The 22,186-nt window shown below is 39.8% G+C and overlaps 1 protein-coding gene across 7 annotated transcripts in view; it reads left to right on the top strand.

The window, feature by feature from the left end:
* APTX (aprataxin) overlaps positions 1–22,186 on the top strand; it is a 47,286-nt gene that overhangs the window by 5,645 nt on the left and 19,455 nt on the right. Inside the window, exons 2-5 of one of the 7 annotated variants that reach the window (XM_055301790.1) lie at positions 4,961–5,046; positions 16,804–16,877; positions 17,629–17,804; positions 17,933–18,007. The gene's annotated coding sequence lies outside the window, so the exon portion shown is untranslated. Of the gene's footprint in view, positions 1–4,960; positions 5,047–16,803; positions 16,878–17,192; positions 17,805–17,932; positions 18,008–22,186 lie in introns of those variants that run through there. The other 6 variants (XM_055301791.1, XM_055301793.1, XM_055301794.1 and 3 more) reach the window with 6 other exon arrangements.

The raw sequence follows: 22,186 nt of genomic DNA on the forward strand, positions 1-22,186 counted from the left end.
TTAGGAAGCTTTTATTGTGAGAGAGAAGATTACAAGTGGTGAGGCCTAAATAATAGAAATGGAGAGGGAGAGAAATAGAAACATAGAGGTGGAATCTGCAGCTCATAGTGACTAGCTGCAGAGGTGAGGGAGGAGGGAGAAGGAATCATGGCTGACCTCCGGTGTAACGGCCTGAGCAACAGGATGATGCTGAGGCCCTTCCTGGGATAGCGAGCCTAGAAAGAAGAGGACAAGAGGGCTGTGATGGGGCAGAATTAGAGAGGGTAAAGATGAATCCAGTTTTGGGTGTGCAGAATTACCATTATACTTTTTTCTTTAGATTAAAAACAAATTTTTTATTGGAAAGTACAAAATGGAAAGTAAATTGTAGCTGAAATACTGTTTCTTATGCTTGTATAAATTAAATTTCTTGAAATGTTTAGTTTTTAATTGACTGTGGGGCCTAATGAGGCTGGAATTTTTTTTTTTTTGAGTGTCACCAATTTGCTTTTCTTCTTCTCTGTAGAACTATATATGGTATAGTCTTCTTTATGAGCTCCTCTCCCTTGCAACCACTCACCATTCCAATTGTTATTTTTTATTTTTTAAATTTTTAAAATATTTTTTTATTTATTCATTTGAGACAGAAAGAATGAGCAAAAGCATGAGCAGGGAGGAGGGTCAGAGGGAGAGGGAGAAGCAGACTCCCCCTTGAGCAGGGAGCCTGACTTGGGGCTTGATCCCAGGACCCCAGAATCATGACCAGATGATGCTTAACTGAGCCACCCAGGTGCCCCTAGTTGTTTTTATTTTTATTTTTATTTATTTATTTATTTATGATAGTCACAAAGAGAGAGAGAGAGAGAGAGGCAGAGGGAGAAGCAGGCTCCATGCACCGGGAGCCCGACGTGGGATTCGATCCTGAGTCTCCAGGATTGCGCCCTGGGCCAAAGGCAGGCGCCAAACCGCTGCGCCACCCAGGGATCCCTAGTTGTTATTTTTTAAATACATTTTTTATTTTAGAATAGTTTCAGACTAGAAAAGTTGCAAGGATAGTATAGACCATTCCTTTGTATCTAGCATCCAATTTTCCCTATTGTCAGCATGTTAACATAACAAGAGTTACAACTAATCAACGAATACTGATACATTATTAGTAACTAAAGCTCACTATTTATTTGAATGTCCTTAGTTTGTACTTGGTGTCTCTTTTCTGTTCTAGGACCCCAGCCAAGATACCACACATTATTTTTGGTCATCGTGGTCCTTAGACTCCTCTTAAATGTTACAATGTCTCAGATTTTTTAAATTTACTTTTCTTACTTTTGATAACCTTGACAGTTTTAAGGGGCACTGGCCAGATATTTTGTAGACTGTTTTTCATTTTGAGTTTGTCTATTGTTTTTATCATGGTAGACTGGGTTTATAATGTCAAAATCCAAACTATACACTGAATTAAAAAAAGCAGAGAGCTGAGTTTATTGCAAGGCTTTCTACCTGCAAGCTGGAGAACTCAGGGCAACTGGAGAAATGAGTTTCAAGTCTAAGGGATTTTTCATGGGGTAAATGTGGAAGTTTTTTTTTTTTTTTGTTCAGATAATTGGTTTCCTAGTGGTCTTCTTTCTTGTTTGGATTAGGGTAGCTGAGTCAGGGGAATGAGGAATTCCAGAGATGGCATGAATTGACTTGGCCTTTGGGAATTGGCTGATGTACTTGCCGATTTCTGAGAAGAACTGTAAATTCCTCTAAGATTAGGTTAAGTGTCCTTTATATGCCTGCACTGACCATCTCCATTTTGTCTCTGACATAAGTGATTCCATTTTTGTTTGGTTCTACAATGGGTTTGGGGGAGTAAGACCACAATGTTAAAGTGCTTAGTTCCGTCATATCATATCCAAGGTACATACTATGAACATGACTTATCCCTATTGATGTTTACCTGATCTCACCTGGTGAGGTAGCATTTGTTAGGTTTTTCCCATATAAAGTTTCTCCTCACCTCAGTCCCCTCCTCTTTTCCATAATGTAAGGAAGTCTTAATCGTCTTGATGTCATTGGCATAAAGGCATGGTCTTGCACAGAGTAGACATTCAGTAAGTGTTGAACTGAACTGGGTCTCTATTATTTTGTAAGTCTCAGAAAAGTCCTGCCAGATAATTTTCTTTATTTTATCAATAAGAAAGTAAAAATTTGAGAATTCAAGTAATTTGCCCAAAGTTACACAGTAAGTAGTCAGATTTGGTATTTCAACTCATTCTTTCTGAATGCAAAGCCTGTCATCTTTCCCTATACCACTCTGGCTTCACGGAGGGTTGTGTTTACTTTGGCCATTTTCCCTAAGTAATTGTAATGGAGAAGTATCAATAGATAATGGGGGTTCGCTCTTTGGTTATATGGAAATTTAATTTTTCATTAATTCATCTTTTCAATTTAAAGTCATACTTCAGACCTCTCAGCCTCAAATTAGGGAGACCTCTGTGCCATGTTTGCTTGATCTGATTCTAATGGAATATCTTCTTTTTAATTCCCTACAGAGTTGTGGAGGGTGGGTTGCAGCAGGGCCTTACTGGGAAAGTGGGTACTAATTAGGATGCTATTACAATAGAATAAAATTGGCTACATAATTTGTGAGTCTCAGTGCAAAATGAAAACATAGGCCCCCTTATTAAAATATTATTAATAATTTTAAGACAGTGACAGCAAAGGCTCCAAGCATGGAGCCTTTCTAAGTGTGAGACTGTGTGTGACTCCACCGGTCACACACCTGTGAACCTGGCTGGGCAATAGTAGAACTGGTAGCCAATATTAAAGCAGTGGAAGTAAGAATGAGAAGAGAGGGTAGTAACACAAGACATTACAGAGGTAAACTTGTAGGAATAGATTGATGGTCAGATATGATAGGTGAGTGGGCAGATAAAATACGGAATGTAAGGTTTCTGATGGATGATGCCATTTACAGACACAGGGCATCAGGTGACCTGATTTACTCTGAGGGGAAAATGGTAAGTTCAGTTTTAAACATATTAACATCTACATGTAGTCAGGAACCACTTGGATATACAAGTATCCATAGAAAAAGAGCTGGAGGATAATACTCCAATTTGATAGTACTGCTTACTTATCTCTGAGACTTTAACTTTTTAAAGAAAGCATTCAAGTATTTCTTATATAATTGAGAAATAATATTTTTATTAATGAAAATTACAAAATATTATTGTGTTTGTAAGAGAAAAATCAATCTGAAAGTAAAAGTATGTAGAAGTTTGTAGTAAAAAGAAAGGTACTTATGGGATGCCTGGGTGGCTCAGTGGTTGAGTGTCTACCTTTGGCTCAGGTCTTGATCCTTGGGTTCCAGGATCAAGTCCCACATCAGGCTCCTTGTGAGGAGCCTGCTTCTCCCCCTGCCTGTGTCTCTGCCTCTCTGTGTGTGTCTCTCATGAATAAATAAATAAAATCTTAAAAAAAGAAAGGTACTTATGATAGAAATAGATTTGTAGCCATGTATTCTCTGTTGCCAATACCACAGTGCAGGATTCAAAATAGGCTCTTATTTTACTGTCTTAACTTTTTGTTGAGCATCCACAATTTATTGGTTGCTCTACAGAGTGTATAATTTTGAAAACATGTTTAAAATTTTTAAAAATAAAAGTTTACATTAGATTTTATTTTTACATCCTATCTCTTATGTTTTTTATAACTGGCATGTGATATTTTATATTTTAGTAGTATATTTTACAACTTTCCTTTCTTTTTACAACTTGTGTACTTTTTCTTGGGGGAGGTGACCGGGCAGTAGGGACAGCCTGAAGTTGAAAGTCAGGTTTAAGTTCTGGCTCTGCATATGACTGGCTATGTGATCTCAGGAAAATTACTGAGCCTCTCTGAGCATAGTTTTCTTATTGGTAAAGTGGAGATGAAATTAACTATGCTGGAGATGTGATAGTTAATTAAGACTATACAAGAAAGTTCCTTGTAAATTCTAGATTTTACAAATCCATACCTTTAGCTTTATACCCAGGCCAATGAGCCTCCCATCTCCTTCTCAGATTCATCTCCCAGTAGTCTACCTCCTCAAAGTTGATTTCTCATCATTACCTGAACATGCCTTATTCTTTTCTGCTTTTTTTTTGCTCTAATTCATTATTTAATCAACAAATGTTTATCTTCCTCAAGGCTTTGTTTAAATGTCACCTTCTCAACGAGCCCTATAGGGTCTACCCTATTAAAAATTGCAATCTGCTATTCCTCCTCAGCACTTTCAATTCCTTCTCTGCTCTACTTTTTCTTTTTTTCCATTGCACTGATGATATAACATATTTATTGTCTCTTCTCTCTCTGCCTCTGTTCCAATTGAACTAAAATTTCACTTGGGCAGGAATCTTTGTTTTATGATATATCCCAGGCATCTAGAACATTGACTGGCACAGGGTAGGTACTCAATAAATATTTACTGAATGAATACATGAATATGCATTGTGCCCCCTTTAAAGTGCCAGGCCTTAGGGTGACAAGTATTAAGGAGAGCATTTGATGGAATGAGCACTGGGTGTTATACTATATGTTGGCAAATTGAATTTAAATTTTAAAAAATGCAAAAAAGAAAAAGAAAAAAAATAAAGCACCAAGCTGTGTAGGTAACTGAAAGAGGTCATGAAGTCTATGTTACCTTCTCTTTTTCTTTTTCTTATGTGAAGGACAATGATTGTAATTTTTCACACTGTTGAAGAATGAAAGGATGCGAACATGTCTTTTCTGTCTTTTTATTTGTAAATTGTGGAATGCCTCATCCATGTGATCCTGACTTACTTCTCTTTTGAGGTCCTCTGTATGCAGTTGGTCAATATAAGTTTTTATATTGATAGAACTCTTTTTAAAGAAAAAAAAAGAGCTCAATCAGTGTATTTAAAAATAATCTGCTGCTCCAGCACACTTAAAACAATGTGTCAGCAACTATTCTTTTTCTCACCCTGTTCTCACATAGGCAGCCACGCAACCCAGGGAAAGTCCAAGGCTGGGGGTCTACCTGCAAGATAGAATGAAGAATTAAGGAAGAATACTGCTGCACAGGTATGCAATTGAACTAAATGATTCTTAGTATCTGCTCCAAACTGAGACACTTGATCTAGATCATTTTAGTTTCTAAAGCTTGCTTGTTCTCCTTTATTTGAATAATTCAGTTATATATATATATATATATATATATGTATATATACACATACATATATATGTATGTATATATATATCTATCTTGTAGGTAAATATTTTAATTCTTTTTTTTTTAATAAAGGCCCATAACCTTTATTTTTTTTTTTTAAGATTTATTTATTTATTTATCATAGACAGAGAGAGAGAAAGAGGCAGAGACACAGGAGGAGGGAGAAGCAGGCTCCATGCTGGGAGCCTGACATGGGACTTGATCCCGGGACTCCAGGATTGCGCCCTGGGCCAAAGGCAGGCGCTAAACCGCTGAGCCATCCAGGGATCCCCATAAATATTTTAATTCTTTACCTCACTTTGAAATCAAGTATTTTCCAATTTTATTTTGATATTCCATTTGAATTTCCTTCTCTGCACATAAATTCTGATGTAGATATGAATTATTTGTGCCCCTGATCTTTTTGTCAGAAAAAAATTGATGAAAGGAAACTCGTGGAAGTAGCCTCAATTTGTTGTAAACAGTTTCTGTGGTGTCCCATGAACTTATGAGATGACATAAAAAATCTACTCTGCGAGATTTTTTTTTTTAGTATCTTTTACTTGGCAGCAGTTTAATTTTGTTTAATGATTGTCACTATGAATAAATTCTATAACATCCTTAACAAAGCAAAGAACAAACAAAAGATACAACCCAAGAAATGAGCCTTTTGCAAGGTCTTCTCTAATGCCCTTAACAGAATTATAAGCACTCTGTGTTCCCACATCATGCTGTGGACACACCTCTAACATAGCATATATATGAATGTATATAGTATATTATAAACATTGATGGTGATGTTTCTTCCATAAGGGTTCATAGTCATTTCTAAGGATAGAAAAATAACCCAAAAAACAAACAAAAAAATCACACACACACACACACCTCAAGATGCCATAAATTAAAAGTGCAGAGAATGAAGAAATAAAAATGTGGGTAGAGACAAAACAGAACCAGGGACAAGGCTAATAATGCATGTAGGAATGACCTTCACATTTGCTATAGCTGGGCCATGAATTTATCTCTAAGCTGACAGCCTCATTGGTCCCACAGTTCATGGTGTCCATTGATAAAAAACAAACCCATTATTCTGCAAAAGTAAAACTATTCCCTTAATTGAGATCAGATTGGACTGTTTCCCAGGGATGCTCTTAAGAGAACATTGTGTTGTATCAGAAGCAGTGTCCTTGACAGCATCACTGACAGGGTGGCCATTTCATAAGGATGCCTCTTATAGCTGGATGGCAGCACACCCAAAAAAGATTCAGCAGGTTACACTGAGGCGGGGGGCTGTCTCAGTGATCATAGATAGCATCACAGGTTTTATCTCCCACACCTAGGACAGTTATTGGCATATAGCAGGGAGCAAAAAGTATTTGTTGAAGGAATGTCAAATGGAGAATACCCAGTTTGAAGACTTTCTCTAGAAAGGCCCCTGTAGGGCATTTGGGTGACTCAACCAGTTAAGCATCTGCCTTTGGCTCAGGTCATGATCTCAGCATCCTGGGATCAAGCCCCACATTGTGCTCTCTGCTCACCTGGAAGCCTGCTTCTTCCTCTCCCTCTGCCTGCTGCTCTTTGTGTTCTCTCTCTCTCTCTCTCAAATAAATAAAACCTTAAAAAAAGGCCCCTCTAATTTCCAAGACTTAAAATCTTGCTCCCCAACTCTGTACCCCTTTTGTAGTTATCTAACAATACAGCTGTGAAATAATTCTTCTACTCTTGAGTTAAACTGCCACTTCGGTATTTTTTTAAAAAGATTTTATTTACGAGAGAGAGAGAGAGAGAGAGAGAGAGAGAGAATGCACAAGATTTTATTTATGAGAGAGAGAGAGAGAGAGAGAGAGAGAGAGAGAATGTAGTTGTCTGCACAGGAGAGGGGCAGAGGGAGAGGGAGAGAGGATCTCAAGCAGAGTCCACACTGAGCATGAAGCCTAACCCAGGGCTTGATCTGAAGACCCTGAGATCATGACCTGAGCTGAAACCAAGAGTTGGACACTTTTTTTTTTTTTTATAAAAGAGTCGGACACTTAACTGACTGCACCACCCAAGTGCCCTGCCATTTCACCATTTTAATGTTAAATTTCTTATGTTTTCTCCACATATGAGAGGCCAGAGGCATTTGTCTGTGGTGGTGGTGGTAGTGGTAGTATTGGGTTAGGAAAGTACTGTACTCATCAGATTGGGAAGTCAGTTTGCAGGTGACCTTGAGAGTGCCACTGGCTTAAATCCAGACTCCCACACCCAGGCTTTCCTTTAGAGGAGAAGTAGGGCTTATGATGATGCCAGGGTGTGCCTTTGCCATAGTTTTCTATGCTGAGCTTCAGGAAGATGCAGTGATAGGTTCAGTAGCACGGGCATCAAAAGAGACTCAATGCTGAGATGGCAGCCACTGTCTCACAGCTTTTTATAGCCCTGTAGGGGGAATGGGGTTGACCTGAGTTCACAGGTTGGTGTTTAGTCATTTTACCTGGCAGGGTTGGAGCTTTGGGGGTAGGGTCTGGCATAAGGGATATCACCACCTCTCATTCCTGATGTCATTGACATTGTAAAGGTGTTTCAGAGCAAGAACCTGGTCTCTGTGTCCAGCTTTCTTTCTATCTACAGAGTCATGGTCATATCTAAATTATGACAATGTTCTTCATCTTCTGATGTGTCACCTTACCTTATTCTTGTTTCAGCAGCAATGGCACTGCACTGCCAGACTTAGGATAGGAATCTGGGAGAGATAATGTAGTGGCTAAGAATATGGATTCTGGAAACTGACTTCCTCGGTTTGGATCCTGGCCCCCCAATAAGCAAGTTATTTATCCTTTCTGTGTCTCAGTTTCCCCATCTGTAAAAGAGGATAATGGTAGTACCTAGCATATAGGATTATTGTGAAGATTAAATAGTTAATGAGTTAATATAAAGTACAGGTATCTACAAGTAGTAAACATTATATAAGCATTTGCTAGTAATAATGGTCAAAGAATTACTATCTTATGCAAATACAGGAACTAACATAGCTAGTAAATCAACATGATATTGACTTACTAAAATGTTGATTGAGTGCATCTTATGTGCTAGGGGCCTTTATAGGTCAATGAGACAGTGTTGACTATGACAAACATAATCCTCCCTTACAGAGGTTGCAGATGAATGAGAGCACAGACATTAAGCTAACAATTACACAAGTATGTAAGGCAGTTCTCTTAATGGGGAAAATGAACCTTGACCTGAAGTTCATATATTTCAGTCTTAAGAATTCCAGCATACAGTGGTGACAGTGTCCCATATATATATATTTTTTTTTTTTTAAAGAAAAGGGTATTCTAATACTGTGGGACAAATTGCCCCCAAAATGTAACAAGTTATTTATTTACTCAAAATTCTGCTATCAGGGCAAGGCTTAGCAGGCATAGCTCATCTTTGTTCTATGTGGTGACTGCTGGGATGGTTCAACTAGGGCTAGAAGGTCCTTCCAAGCTGGGCCATTCACATGCTGTCTGTTAGCCAGGAGCTCAGCTGGGATGGTTGGTTGGGACCCCAGTTTTCTTTCACATGATCTCTTTACGTGACTAAGCTGGGTTTCTCATAGCATGACAGCTAGGTTCTGAAGAGAAGCACCCCAAGAGGATAGGCCACAATATACAAGCATTTAGCAAGGCTTGTACTTGTTAATGTCTCACTGGCCAAAGCCAGTCCCTTGACCAAGTCCAGAGTCAGTGTAGGAGGGACTATAGAAAGGTGAGAATTCTGAGAAATGAGAATCAATGGGGTCTAGTAAAGTAATAGGTTACCACAGAGAAGCTAAATCTACCTTTTACAAAAAAATGTTTTTGTTCTTTTTTCTCTTCAATCACATTTACCATATCCACTATCTCCAAGATATTGGGAGAAGTCACATAGGTGGAAAGTGACGTCTTTTCTGTATCAAAAGCTCTTTGGAGAGTGGTTAAAAACATTTGTTACAAACAATATCATTTAGAGTTATATTATTCTATGTGTGTAGAAAGAAAGAGTAAACTTCATTAAACTGTGTTATTTTGATATGCAGAGATGGAGCTTTGCTGGCAAAATGAGTGACAAGGTAGGAGGGTTTTGTGGTTGTCTGCATAGTGTAAAAGCATAGACATACAAATCTGTTGCCAAGAGGAGCCAAACCATGGTCAGGAAAATGCCACTGGGCGTCCAGTCTGAAGTATAAAAGCAGCTAGGTCAGTATGTGGCAGGAAGGATACCGACAGGCTTGGAAGAATAGAATAGCTTAGGGGTAAGTCTGTGAAATGTGAAATTATGCTGGCTGCTTGCTCACTAGTTTGAAAGTCCCTTAAACTGTGGAGCTGTGTCTGGCTTAACTTCTCCATCCTCAACACTTAGCTCTCTGCCTGATACAGAGGAGGCACTCTAAGTGGTGAATGGATACAGACATTAAGGTTTGAAGGAACAGCAGAATTGTAAGCCAGTCCCTCTTTTTAAGATTCTGATGCCATGAAATAAATAGAATGGAATGATCCTTTAGAAATATGTCACTTCAATAAAAATTGGTGGTGGCAGAGCTCCAAAAAAAAGGTTACTCCTCTGCTTAAAATCCTTTGATGATTTCCTTTTTCCACCTAGATATCCACATGACTTCTTCTTTTAGGTCTGTGCTCAAAAAAGGCCTTTCATAATATTCAAAATATCCACATTACTTTCTATATTGCTTTTTCCTTATAGCATTTATCTTTACATGACCTATATATTTCTTTATGGTCTGCCCCTCCCCATTAGATTGTTAGCTTTTTGAAAGCAGGAACTTTTTGTTTAAATTTGGTAGCCATAGTACCTAAAACAATGACAAGTAGGAGGTGCTCAGAAATACTTGTTGAGTGAATGAATAAATGTATCAGCCAATGGAGAGCTAGAACTCCTCTGATCTAGGAATGCATTTGAGTACTGCAACTGGGCCAGGGCTTTGCTCATCCCATATAACCACTGGATTCTTTTTTTTTTTTTTAAACCACTGGATTCTACAATTGGCATCTTACTCTGCTTGCTCTATCTCATTTTTCTTCATCTCTCTATTCATCTACTTTTTTTTTTATTTTATTTTTAATGTTTTATTTATTATTTATGACAGAGAGAGAGAGAGAGAGGCAGAGACACAGGCAGAGGGAGAAGCAGGCTCTATGCACCGGGAGCCCGATGTGGGATTCGATCCCGGGTCTCCGGGATCGCGCCCTGGGCCAAAGGCAGGCGCCAAACTGCTGCGCCACCCAGGGATCCCTATTCATCTACTTTTTATATACAATTCAGTGAATTGCAGATAACAGTACCTTTTGTCTTTCAATATTTCAGCTTGCGTATCATTAACTAGAGTTCAATATTTGTTTAAAGTTTTTTAGGTAAGTTTACATAGAAATGCGCAAGTCTTAATTGTACAATTTTGATGAATTTTGACAGACACATGTATCAGTTAACTCAAACCCTTATCAAGATATAGAATATCACTATCACCAAGAAAGTTCTTTCAAATGCCTTTTTCAGTCAATTCCTGGCCCTATTTTTAGAGAGGTAATCAGTGTTATGATTTTTTTCCACTATAGATTTTAGTTTTCCATGTTCTAGAAATTAATATAAATGGTATTAGTATAAATGGTTTTGCGTAGGATTCTTTTAATAGCATGGAATAATTTATATTGCTTTTTTTGTGACATTTAAATAAACATATGACATACATTTGTTTGTATGTTGTTGTCAGTTTTCTCTCCACTAGACTGAAAAGGTGTCTTTATTTTGTTCATTTCTGTATTCCTTATACCTTAAACTGTACCTATCAATATAGCAGGTACTCAATAAATATTTGTTTTTTTTTATTTATTTATGATAGTCACACACACACACACAGAGAGAGAGAGAGAGAGAGAGAGAGAGAGAGAGGCGCAGAGACACAGGCAGAGGGAGAAGCAGGCTCCATGCACCGGGAGCCGATGTGGGATTTGATCCTGGGTCTCCAGGATCGCGCCCTGGGCCAAAGGCAGGCACCAAACCGCTGCGCGACCCAGGGATCCCTTCTCAATAAATATTTGTAAGTAAGTGGGGAAAGGAGTAGGAACATCCATTTCAGTATTGGATAGGAGGGCATTGAAGGGTAAGAAGTTGAGTATTGCTGGTACAAGGCTAGGAGTGAGGAGATGGTAGGAGGGAAGGCAGGACAAGTTAGAACTTCCTGTGACTTTCTCCTTAATATGTTTATAAGACATTTAAGGAGAGACCAGCACAACATCTGTGATTTACACAAATAAGAATTGCTGATTGAAAAATTATAAACATATAATATAAAAATTATAACATGAACCATCAATGATATGAATGTCACTACTTGGGATAATGGTGACTATTCCCTGAACTCTTAGAAATATAGAAACTTGAAGGAGTTAAGCTATGAAATCAACCCATAGTAGGAAGTTAACACAGTCCTAAAAGCAGGAGTTGAAAAACAATAAGGTGTAAATTATAGGTGGTAGATCTTAAAGTAAATTATAGGGTATAGTTTATGGATGCATTAGCATGTTTACACTGTGATGTATAGGATAGAACTTCTCTATTGGTGTGTCAATTATAGATGGGACTACCAAGAATTTGAAAAGATTATGATTGAGGAATTTTAATCAGAAAACATATTTTGTTTCATCATGAAACCCAATGTCAAAAAGGTAACATTCACAGGGGCACCTGGGTGGCTCATTTGGTTAAGCGTCCAACTCTTGATTTCATCTCAGGTTATGACCTCAGGGTTGTGGGATTGAGCCCCAAGTCCTGCTCTATATTCAGTGTGGAGTCTGTATGAGATTTTCTTTCCCTCTCCCTCTGCCCCTCCCCCTACTCACACAGACATGCTCTCAAATAAATAAAGTCTTAAGAAAAAGAATAAAAAGGTAATATTTATAGAAACATACTCAAGTTTCTTATGAAAAATTTTAAAGTATTTACTTTAAATATTTAGCCAAAATCAATACTATTTTTCCAAATACTGTTTTTAATTTTTCTTATCATAGTTAATTATAAAGAAAGGTCATGATTTTTTTCACCAAGTTCCTTGTAATTTTGCCTCAGTGTTTTGTGAATATGATTTAATCTTTGTACTGTAATATTAAAAGTTTGGGGAGGAGTAGGAATTATTACCTTATCTAAAAAGAGAAATAAAATGATATCAGTAGAAAATAGGAAGAGTTTGTTAGGCTGGATTCCCCCAGAAACAGACACTAGGCAAGGATTTTAGCATGTCATTTAGGAGATGATCCCAAGAGGCCCCAGTAGGGGAGTGGAGAAGAGAGGCTGGGATGGGAAGGAAGCCAATGTGCAGGCTACCACTCAGGGCAACTGGGGCTTAGTGTTGCTAGAGAGCCTCTGGGAGACAGCGTTGCACATACTTTAACATTGTTTCACCCTAAGATGAGGAAACAAATTTACCCATCCACTTTTTTTTTAATCCATCCACTTCTTCTTCTTCTTCTTTTTTTTTAAGATTTATTTATTTATTTATGAGAGAGAGAGAGAGAGAGAGAGAGAGAGAGAGAGAGAGAGGCAGAGACACAGGAGGAGGGAGAAGCAGGCTCCATGCCAGGAGCTTGATGTGGGGCTCGATACCGGGACTCCAGGATTGCGCCCTGGGCCAAAGGCAGGCGCTAAACCGCTGAGCCACCCAGGGATCCCTCCATCCACTTCTTTACATCATTTCACAAATGATCCCAGGGGTATAGATCCCCTCACTTCTGGCCTCTGTGCACTCAGGAAAGGCTCCTGGGTCCAGAGGAAGCCTGCAGATAGAGTTGTGGGTGCCTGCAGTGAGAAGATTTTGGGTATATGAAACATGCAACTAAATTTATAGCTCACTAGGTTTTGTTTCTATCCCCATTAAGTGATCTTTATTATTTGGCATCTCACCTGGGTCTGCCTACAGAGAAGAATATGTCTTGTCCAGTTGATGCTGCCTCCAAAACATCTCTTTAATCAGTCTGTCTTTTTCCTCTTGTCTGGGCTGCTGACATCCTTTGCACTATATCAGTATACTCCTAACTGCTCTCACCTTTTCTGTTCTTGCCCCACGCACCCCACCTCCCACCCCATCCATTCTTCCTCACAGCAGCCATACCATCCAATGAAACAAAAATCAAATAATATTATTCCCCTGGCTAACTCTTCAGAGCTTTTTCATTGAATATAGGACAAGCCCACATAGTTCATAAATGGTTTACTATCTGACCCTTGCTCAGATCTCATCATTTCCTTTCACTGTCTACTCTTCAGCTCCACTGGAGTTCTAGCATACCTGAAAGAACATGCTTAAGGCTTGCTGTAGGGCTTTTGTATATTGCTCTTTTTTCAGTGTAGATCATAGATCTGGAATATTCTTCTCCTGTCTTCCCTTGTCTGTGTCCTTTTGAACCTTCTGGGCTTGGTTTATTTCCCTTTCCTCAGACAGGTCTTTTCTGACACCTCTCCCCTTTCCTTTCCAACCTATCCCCCCACCACCAAAACAAAACAAAACAAAAACAAATCCCCCCAAAACTAAAAACAAAATGAAGTTTCCCTCTTCCCAGGAGTTTGTACTTTTATTTCTGAGCAAATCTCTGGACACTGTAATCTCCCCAGGTTGGTCTTTTGGTTCCAATTGCTGTTCCCTTAGACTAGGATTCTCAAAGTCTCAAAGAAAGAAGGGCCTTCAGGGACCAGAGAAGTTATAGATGAGTTGGAGGGAGACAGTGGCAAATGGGAGAGCACATGATAGTCACTCACAATTTTGGCTATTTGTTGCCAGAATTTGCTGGATTTATTGATTTTTTTTCAAGAGACTAAGAATCCTGATTTTCACGTGAGATCTTCTAATTTATAACTGTTGGAATTAAAATATAATTAAAACCCCCTGAGAAGAATAGCCAGAACAATCTTGATGAAGAGCAAAGTTGAAAGTCTCATAACTCCTGATTTCAGAAGTTATTACAAAGCCACAGTAATCAAAGCAGGTAGTACTGGTATAAAGACAGACATATAGAGTAATGGAATTGAACAGAGAAGCCAGAAATAAACCCTTACATATATGGTCAAAATGATTTTTTTTTATTTTTTTTATGATAGTCATACAGAGAGAGAGAGAGAGGCAGAGACACAGGCAGAGGGAGAAACAGGCTCCATGCACCGGGAGCCCGACGTGGGATTCGATCCCGGGTCTCCAGGATCGCGCCCTGGGCCAAAGGCAGGCGCCAAACCGCTGCGCCACCCAGGGATCCCTGGTCAAAATGATTTTTAACAAAGATTTCAGGACTGTGCAGTAGGGAAAAGACAATGTTTTCAACAGATGGTGTTAGGAAAACAGAATATCCACAGGCAAAAAGGATGAAGTTGGATATATGTTTACCTTACACCATATAAAAAATGACCAAATGGGTCAAAGATCCAAATATAAGATCTAAAAGTGAAAAAAACAAGGGAAAAACTTCCAATGATTTTTTTTAGATATGATGCCAAAAGCACAGGCAGCAAAAGTATAGATAAATTGAACAACATCAAAATTAAAAATTTCTGTGCATCAAAGGTCACAATCAATGGAGTGAAAAGGCAATCTATGAAATGGGAAAAATATTTGCAAATCATATATGTGACAATGGATTAGTATCTAGAATATAAAAAGAACTTATACAGTGCAACAATAACAAAATAACTTGATTTAAAAACGAGGGACCAAAAAGAATAAAAAAATGGGCAAAGGACTTGAATAGACATTTCTCCAAAGAAGATATATGAATGGCCAACAAACATATGAAAAGGTGTTCAACATTACTAATCATTAGAGAAATGCAAATCAAGGCCACAATGAGATTATTACCTCACACCCACTAGGATGACTGCTATAAAAAAAAAAAAAAGCCAAACTAGAAAATAACAAGTGTTACCAAAGATGTGGAGAAATTGGGGGCACCTGGTGGCTCAGTTGGTTGGGCCTCTGCTTTTGGCTCAGGTCATGATCCCGGGTGTCTGGGATCAAGTCCTACATTGTTCTCCCTGCTCAGTGGGGAGTCTGCTTCTTTTTCTGCTCTTCCTCCCTGCTTGTGATCTCTTTCTCAAATAAATAAATAAAATCTTAAAAAAAAAAAAGATGTGGAGAAATTGCAACCCTTGTGTTCAAAGCAAAATGGTGCAGCTTCTATGGAAAACACTAGGTGGTTCCTCAAATATCAAAAATAGAATTAGGGACGCCTGCGTGGCTCAGAGGTTGAGCGTCTGCCTTCGGCTCAGGACGTTGATCCTGGAGTTCCGGGATCGAGTTTGGCATCCAGCTCCTGCATGGAGCCTGCTTCTCCTCTCTCTGCCTTTGTCTCTCTCTCTCTCTCTCTCTCTCTCTCTCTCTCTCTCTCTGTGTGTGTCTCTCATGAATAAATCCATAAAATCTTAAAAAAAACAAACAAAAAAAAACAAAAAATAGAATTGTATGACCCACCAATCCCACTTTTGGGTATATATCCAAAAGAATTGAAGGCAGGATCTTGAAGAGATATTTGTACAATCATGTTCATAGCATGATTATTCATTATATTCATATTATTCATAATAGCCATAAGATGGGAGCAATCCGAACATCCATTGACTTGACGGACAAATCAGTTGTAAACAAAGTGTGGTGTATATATGCAGTAGAGTGTCATTTAGCCTTAAAATGGAAGTTTTGACCCATTACAAGTAATGAAACTGGAAGACATTATGCTAAGTGAAATAAGCCAGTCACAGAAAGGCAACTACTGCATGGTTCATTTCACTTATGTGCAGTATCTAGAATGGTCAAATTCATGGAAACTGAAAGTAAATTAGTGGTTATCAAGGCTAGAGGAGGGGGAAATGGAAGTTGTTTAATGCATAGTTTCAGTTTTGCAAGATTAAAAAGTTCTGGAGATGGATTCAGTACACTGTGAATATACTTAACACTATTCAGCTGTATACTTAAAAATGGCTTAGATGTTAACTTTTATGTGTATTTTGCCACAATTAAAATTTTTTTTTGAATTTGAAAAAGGAAAAAAAGGCCCTCAAAAGCCTTGATCAGGCCAACAAAACACATTTATCATGCTGTACAGTTTGAAATCTTTGCCTTCTTAACTTGAATCTCTAACTTGATCATGCATCAGGATAACCTGGTGGGTTTGTTAAATCAGATTGCTGGGCTACACTCCCAGTTTCTGAATCAGGAAGCCTGGGGTGAGGCCTGAGAATTTGCATTTCTAACAAGTCTCTAGGTGTTTTGAGGCTACTGCTACTATTCAAGGATTATACTTTAAGGGCTACAACATAAGATAATACCACAAACAACTCTTTATTAATTTCTGTGTATCTGTGATATGTCTTTTTAGGGTCTGTGAAAGTCTTGTTTGTCACCCCCCTTGTGCCATTTGTGCCATGTGACCCTGCTTCTGTGGCCAGTAATATGCTATAGGCAAAGGGCTAGTCCTAATAGGTTGGGCATGGAAACTGCCCAATTTTGCACAATATATAGTAAATAATCCAATTTTGAATGCAAGACACGCTAAGGCAGGGCAGGTAGAAGCAGAGGTTAAGAGAAGTTTAATTCTGAGGGAACTGTCAGGTGACCACAGCTACCCTGGTTTTACCTCCAGCAGTGTGAATCACATTCCACTACCATGAGGGCTGTGTGGCCGCTAAGATGCTTCCTGTGCTCCCCTACTTCCTGGTAAGACCCTAATATAAACCTCATCTTTTCTGCTAAAAAGAGGAAGTCTCTTTTCTGTGCTTCTCCCACCCTATTTTGCTAGCTCTGGTATCTCTATCATACCGTTGACCCTGCTTTTCTATCGAAGGAAACAATATTCCATCTTGATCAAGAAATGTGACTCCTTAAGAAGCTCAGTTTTTATTTAGTTTGGGAAAAATTAACAAACTATGCCTTCACCCACAAGATGGGAATTTTTCCAACTGCCAAAATGCCTTCGCATAATTGCAATACGCGACTCTGCGGGAACATCCTATAATTGCTACAAAAATCGGTAAACCCATCTCAATCCCGCATGGCATCCCGCTGCTTTTCTCCTCCCTAACCGCCTGTCAGCCAGTTCATTTAGTGAGACAGCATTAAAACAATCTTATCAGGTTTCCCTACCGCTAGCCCCTCCAACCCCTTCTCCCCGGGAAAAGAGAGAGTCGGTTGCAGTTTTTAAAGAAGGCAGGAAAACAATGCCACAGCAGGTTCTGTCTGCAGCGGAAAAGATGGCCTTATAAAGGTAGTGAGCTGCTTCTAACAAAGGGAGAATCCCGGCACTGCACAGTTGCCTAGAAACGGCCACAGAGGGGATAGCTGCCGGAAGTCTCTCCAGGCTCCGAGACCGAGAGGTGGTGCTAGGGAAGAGGCTTGCAGAGGGAGAGAAGCTGTGTTCATCCCCAACGGGAAAATTGCCAGAAACCGCACTAGGTCCTCGGCTCCGCAGGGACCAATAGGGGCGGACGCTTCCGCATCCGGGCATTGGGCGAGACCCTTTCAACCAATCTTTGGGCGGGCGCTGGTGACGTCACTCGTTGTGCTCCAGCGCGTGTCGTCATCCCACAGCGCCGGAAGTGGTGCAGCTCTGAAGAGTCTTGGCTTGTCTGTCTCCACAGTCTCGAGGTAAGGTGTCGGCCTACCTCCTCTGCTGGCCGGGTGGAAAGCGGTGGTTGTGGGCCCTGGGCCGGGGCCATTACTACCCTTGAATGATGTTCCTTGAGTAACGTTTTTAATGGCTTCTTTCCCGTCAGGCTTTGCTCCATCCTCGGGCTGTAGGCGTCTCGCTTTGCTCAAGCTCCCTTGGGCCGTTTTTCGGAGGCCCTCAGGTTGGTCGCCGCGCCACCTCACGTTCGTTCACCCGGCCCCCTCTCCTAGCTTGGTCACAACACAAACAGACAAAAGATTAGAGAATGGGCACTGTTCAGCCCAAGCAGGCGGCTCAGGTTGTCAGGAAGGACATTGTTTCCTCCAGAAACGCTCCCTGAAAGGAACTTGAGGGGCGTTCACATGCTCCTCAACAGGCCTAATGGGAGGGCCAGAAGAAGCAAGCTTTTCCTCACGCAGCCGGTGTTGGTTCAGTAGAGCAGAGGTATAATTTCCATATGGAATTAATGTCCAGGTTTAGAGCCTTTAGGGAATCTAACTTATATCGGGAATCATTAGAATACTTGAGGCAGTACTGGACACGTGAGGAGACAATACAGATTTGTGCCCTTCCACCTTAGTTGCACAGTCAGTGCTGTGGGATGATCTTATTACATGTCCTTAGCTCTTGTCTTCAGTGTTAACCAGCGATAATAGTGTCAAACTCTTTTTGCTAGACGCTGAAAGTGCGTACTTCCTCATTGAGTCCTTGTGACAACCATGTGTTGTAGAGCAGTTTTTAAAATAAGATTATTTATGTATTTATTCATGAGAGACACAGAGAGGCAGAGACATAGGCTGAGGGAGAAGCAGGTTGCCTGTGGGAAGCCCGATATGGGACTCCCATCCCAGGACCCTGGGATCACAACCTGAGCTGAAGGCAGCCCCTCAACCGCTGAGCCACCCAGGTGCCCTTAGAGAGCAATTCTTAATGTTGTTTTACAGCTAAAGAAATAAAGGCGTAGGTTAAATAACTGGCATCAAGTCACACAGTGGTGGATAGGTAATGGAGCCACAATTTGAACTCAAGCAGTTGCACTTAAGAAGCCTGGATGTTATCCACTATGTTACAGTGATTTTTTTCAACTGTTCATTAAGCTCTCAAACCCCTCCCTCTTACCTACTATTTTATGGAGAAAACATCTTTTCTGCCCTGTCTATGGCCTTGTCATGTATAAACACTGTCACACTTCTCAGATCCCTAGTCACCTGTCTCTCAACTCCCCAAACTAGAAAGAAAGGAAGATGACTTTTTTTTTTTAAAGATTTTATTTATTTATTGATGAAAGACACACAAGAGAGAGGCAGAGGGAGAAGCAGACTCCCTGCGAGGAGCCAGATGTGGGAATTGATCCTAGGACCCTGGATCAGGCCCTGAGCCGAAGGCAGATGCTCTCAAACACCGAGCCACCCAGGTGCCCTGAAAGGAAGACTTCTTAGTGATCCACCTTCCTTTAGCTGTCATCCGGTAATCCTATTCCCCTTCTTATCCATCTATCTTATACTATTTTAAAGAGTATTCTAAATTCTGTCTCCATTTCCTCACCTTTCCTTCCTTTCTGCTGTCTAGCTTTCAGACCTATATTCCCCTGAAATTTTAACCTTAAAGTCACAGTAATTATCAAACCAAAGAGACATTTTCCAGTCACTTTTGGATCCCTTTGCTGCTTTTGAAACTCTTTACTTCCTGCTGCTTTGCTTTTTAGGACAATACAACTGATTTAACAAACATTTATTATGATACAGAGATGAAGAAGATAGATGCTTTTCTGCAAGGAACTTACATTCTAGCTGTTTCTCCATGTACCTCTCACCAGCCATTTCTCCTGTGGATAGTTTTTTTTTTTTTTTTCCTCCCCTAAAGTGTTGGCTGTTTCCAAGGCTTGTGACTTTGACCGACTGCTCTTTTCTTTCTGTATACACCGCCTGAGTGAACACATCAACTAGCTTGGTTTTAATTCCCTTCTACATGCTCCCAAATCAAAGTTGTTAGGTTAGACCCTTTTTCTGACTTTCACCGTCACCTCTGACCACTCTGCTAGACAGCTCTGCCTTGTACAAGTCCCATAGACAGTTCAAATTCACAGATCTGAAGCAGAACTCCGTGTCTTTCCTGTACTTGATCTTGTCACATAGATCACTAAGTTCTGATGATTTTATTACCCCCTAAATATTTCTCAAATCTGTGTTCTTTTCTTTATCCCTACTGTTGTACTACTTTAGGCACCATCATTTTTCACCTGAAATATGATTGCCTTCTGAATGATTTCCTCGCCTCGTGTCCCCTTCCCCACATATCTTCTCAAATGAGGTAATAGAAGTAACACCTACCCTCCTCCCCCAAATGATCTTTGACACAAATCTGTGTCAAAGTCCTGCTTAGTAACATTTAAATGTCTGCTTATTCATTTGATATTTTTTTTTAAGCAAATATTTATTGTTTACTAAATTGCAAAATCCAGTGGAACTTCTCAAGTTTGAGCTTCTCAGCCAGTCATCCAGGGCTCTGCTTATTCTAGACCTGCTTGTGTCTCCATCCTCTTTTTAGTCTCATGTTTTAGGTTGCAGCAACACCGTACTGCTTCTTCCTGTGTACTCTGTAATTTCTTTGTTTATTGCTTTGTTTAAACGATTTCTTTGTATATTCCCCTTGACTTGAATTGTCGTTTCCTTTATCTACTTCCTTCTCACCTAATTGGAATGACTCTTTCACCTAGTTAACCTACTTTATATATAGGACTCATTTTAGGTCTGCCTCCTATAGGAAATCTTCCTTGACATCTCCTTTCTCCAAGTCTGAGTTGGGTACTCCAGCCTTGTGCTCCCATGATACTCTGCACAGACCAATCATTATACATACTACATTGGTTATAAGTGTTTTTGTGTTTCTCTCCCCCACAAGACTGAGCCTTTTGAAGGTAGGAATGATACATTACACCTGTATTATATGAATGAGATATATTTTCTTTATTCTTGGTACTAGAATAGCACAAGCCATAGTAGGCATGTAGTAATTTTTTTTAAAGATTTATTTATGATTTTAGAGAGTATGAGGTGGAGGCAGAGGGAGAGAGCATCTCAAGCAGACCCTGTGCTGAGCATGGAACCTGATGGAGGGCTCGATCTCATGACCCTGAGATCACAATATGAGCCAAAATCAGGAATCAGATGCTTTTTTTAAATTTTTTATTTTTTTATTTTTTTTTTAATTTTTATTTATTTATGATAGTCACACAGAGAGAGAGGCAGAGACACAGGCAGAAGGAGAAGCAGGCTCCATGCACCGGGAGCCCGACGTGGGACTCGATCCCGGGTCTCCAGGATCGCGCCCTGGGCCAAAGGCAGGCGCCCAACCTCTGCGCCACCCAGGGATCCCTAGGAATCAGATTCTTAACTGAGTGTATCACCCAGGCGCTCTGGCATGTAGTAATTTTGAATGAATGATCAAAAGAGTGAAGACAAAAGGTGTATAGTATAGTGATTACAACTCTGTTCTTTAGAATTGATTCAGATCCTCTCTCTGGCACACATTGGTTATGTGGCTTGTACATGTTACCTATTTTTTCTTAAGCCTTAAATTTTCTTTTCCTTAGAATGGGAGTTACTGGGAAAATTAAATGAGATGATACAAGTAAGACATTTAACAAGTACCTAGCAGATGGTATGCACTTGGTAAAGGCATGCTGAACACCAGAGGATTCAGAAGTATAACACCAGGCCTAGCCCAGTTTAATGATCTAGAGACTTGAGTTTTCTGTGTGGATGGGCAGTGATGCAGGCTGTTTACAAGGAAACTGTAATTTTATTTGGAGAGTGGACTTATATCCACATTTAATTTTCAGGGAATTTTTAAAAAGATTTTATTTATTTATTTATTTATTTATTTATTTATTTATTTATTTATTTATTTACTATTTATTTATTTATTTGTTTATTTATTTATTTATGAGAGACACACAGAAAAAGAGACAGGCAGCGGAAGAAGCATGCTTCATGCAGGGAGCCCGATGTGGGACTTGATCCCGGGACTCTGGGATCACGCCCTGAGCCGAAGGGAGGCGCTTAACCACTGTCCCAATTTCAGGGAATTGTGAAGATAAATTGATCACACCCAATAGCATAATGTAGAGAAGAGAAGATAGTTTAGTGAAGACGTCCCTAGAGGAGGTGGGACTTGAAAACTGAGAAGGATTTAGGATTCTAGGAAGGAAGAGAGGGTATAATCCAATGCCAGGAGATCGTATTGAGAATGACTTACTTGGGAGACATGACTCAGTACAACATACCTGTGTAAGAATAAACATGAGCCTGGGGAAAGGGAAGGATGGGGCTATTTCTATGAAAGGAAATAGGAGATGACA

Source organism: Nyctereutes procyonoides, unplaced genomic scaffold, assembly GCF_905146905.1.
Source record: "Nyctereutes procyonoides isolate TBG_1078 unplaced genomic scaffold, NYPRO_anot_genome, whole genome shotgun sequence".
Lineage (NCBI taxonomy): Eukaryota > Metazoa > Chordata > Mammalia > Carnivora > Canidae > Nyctereutes > Nyctereutes procyonoides.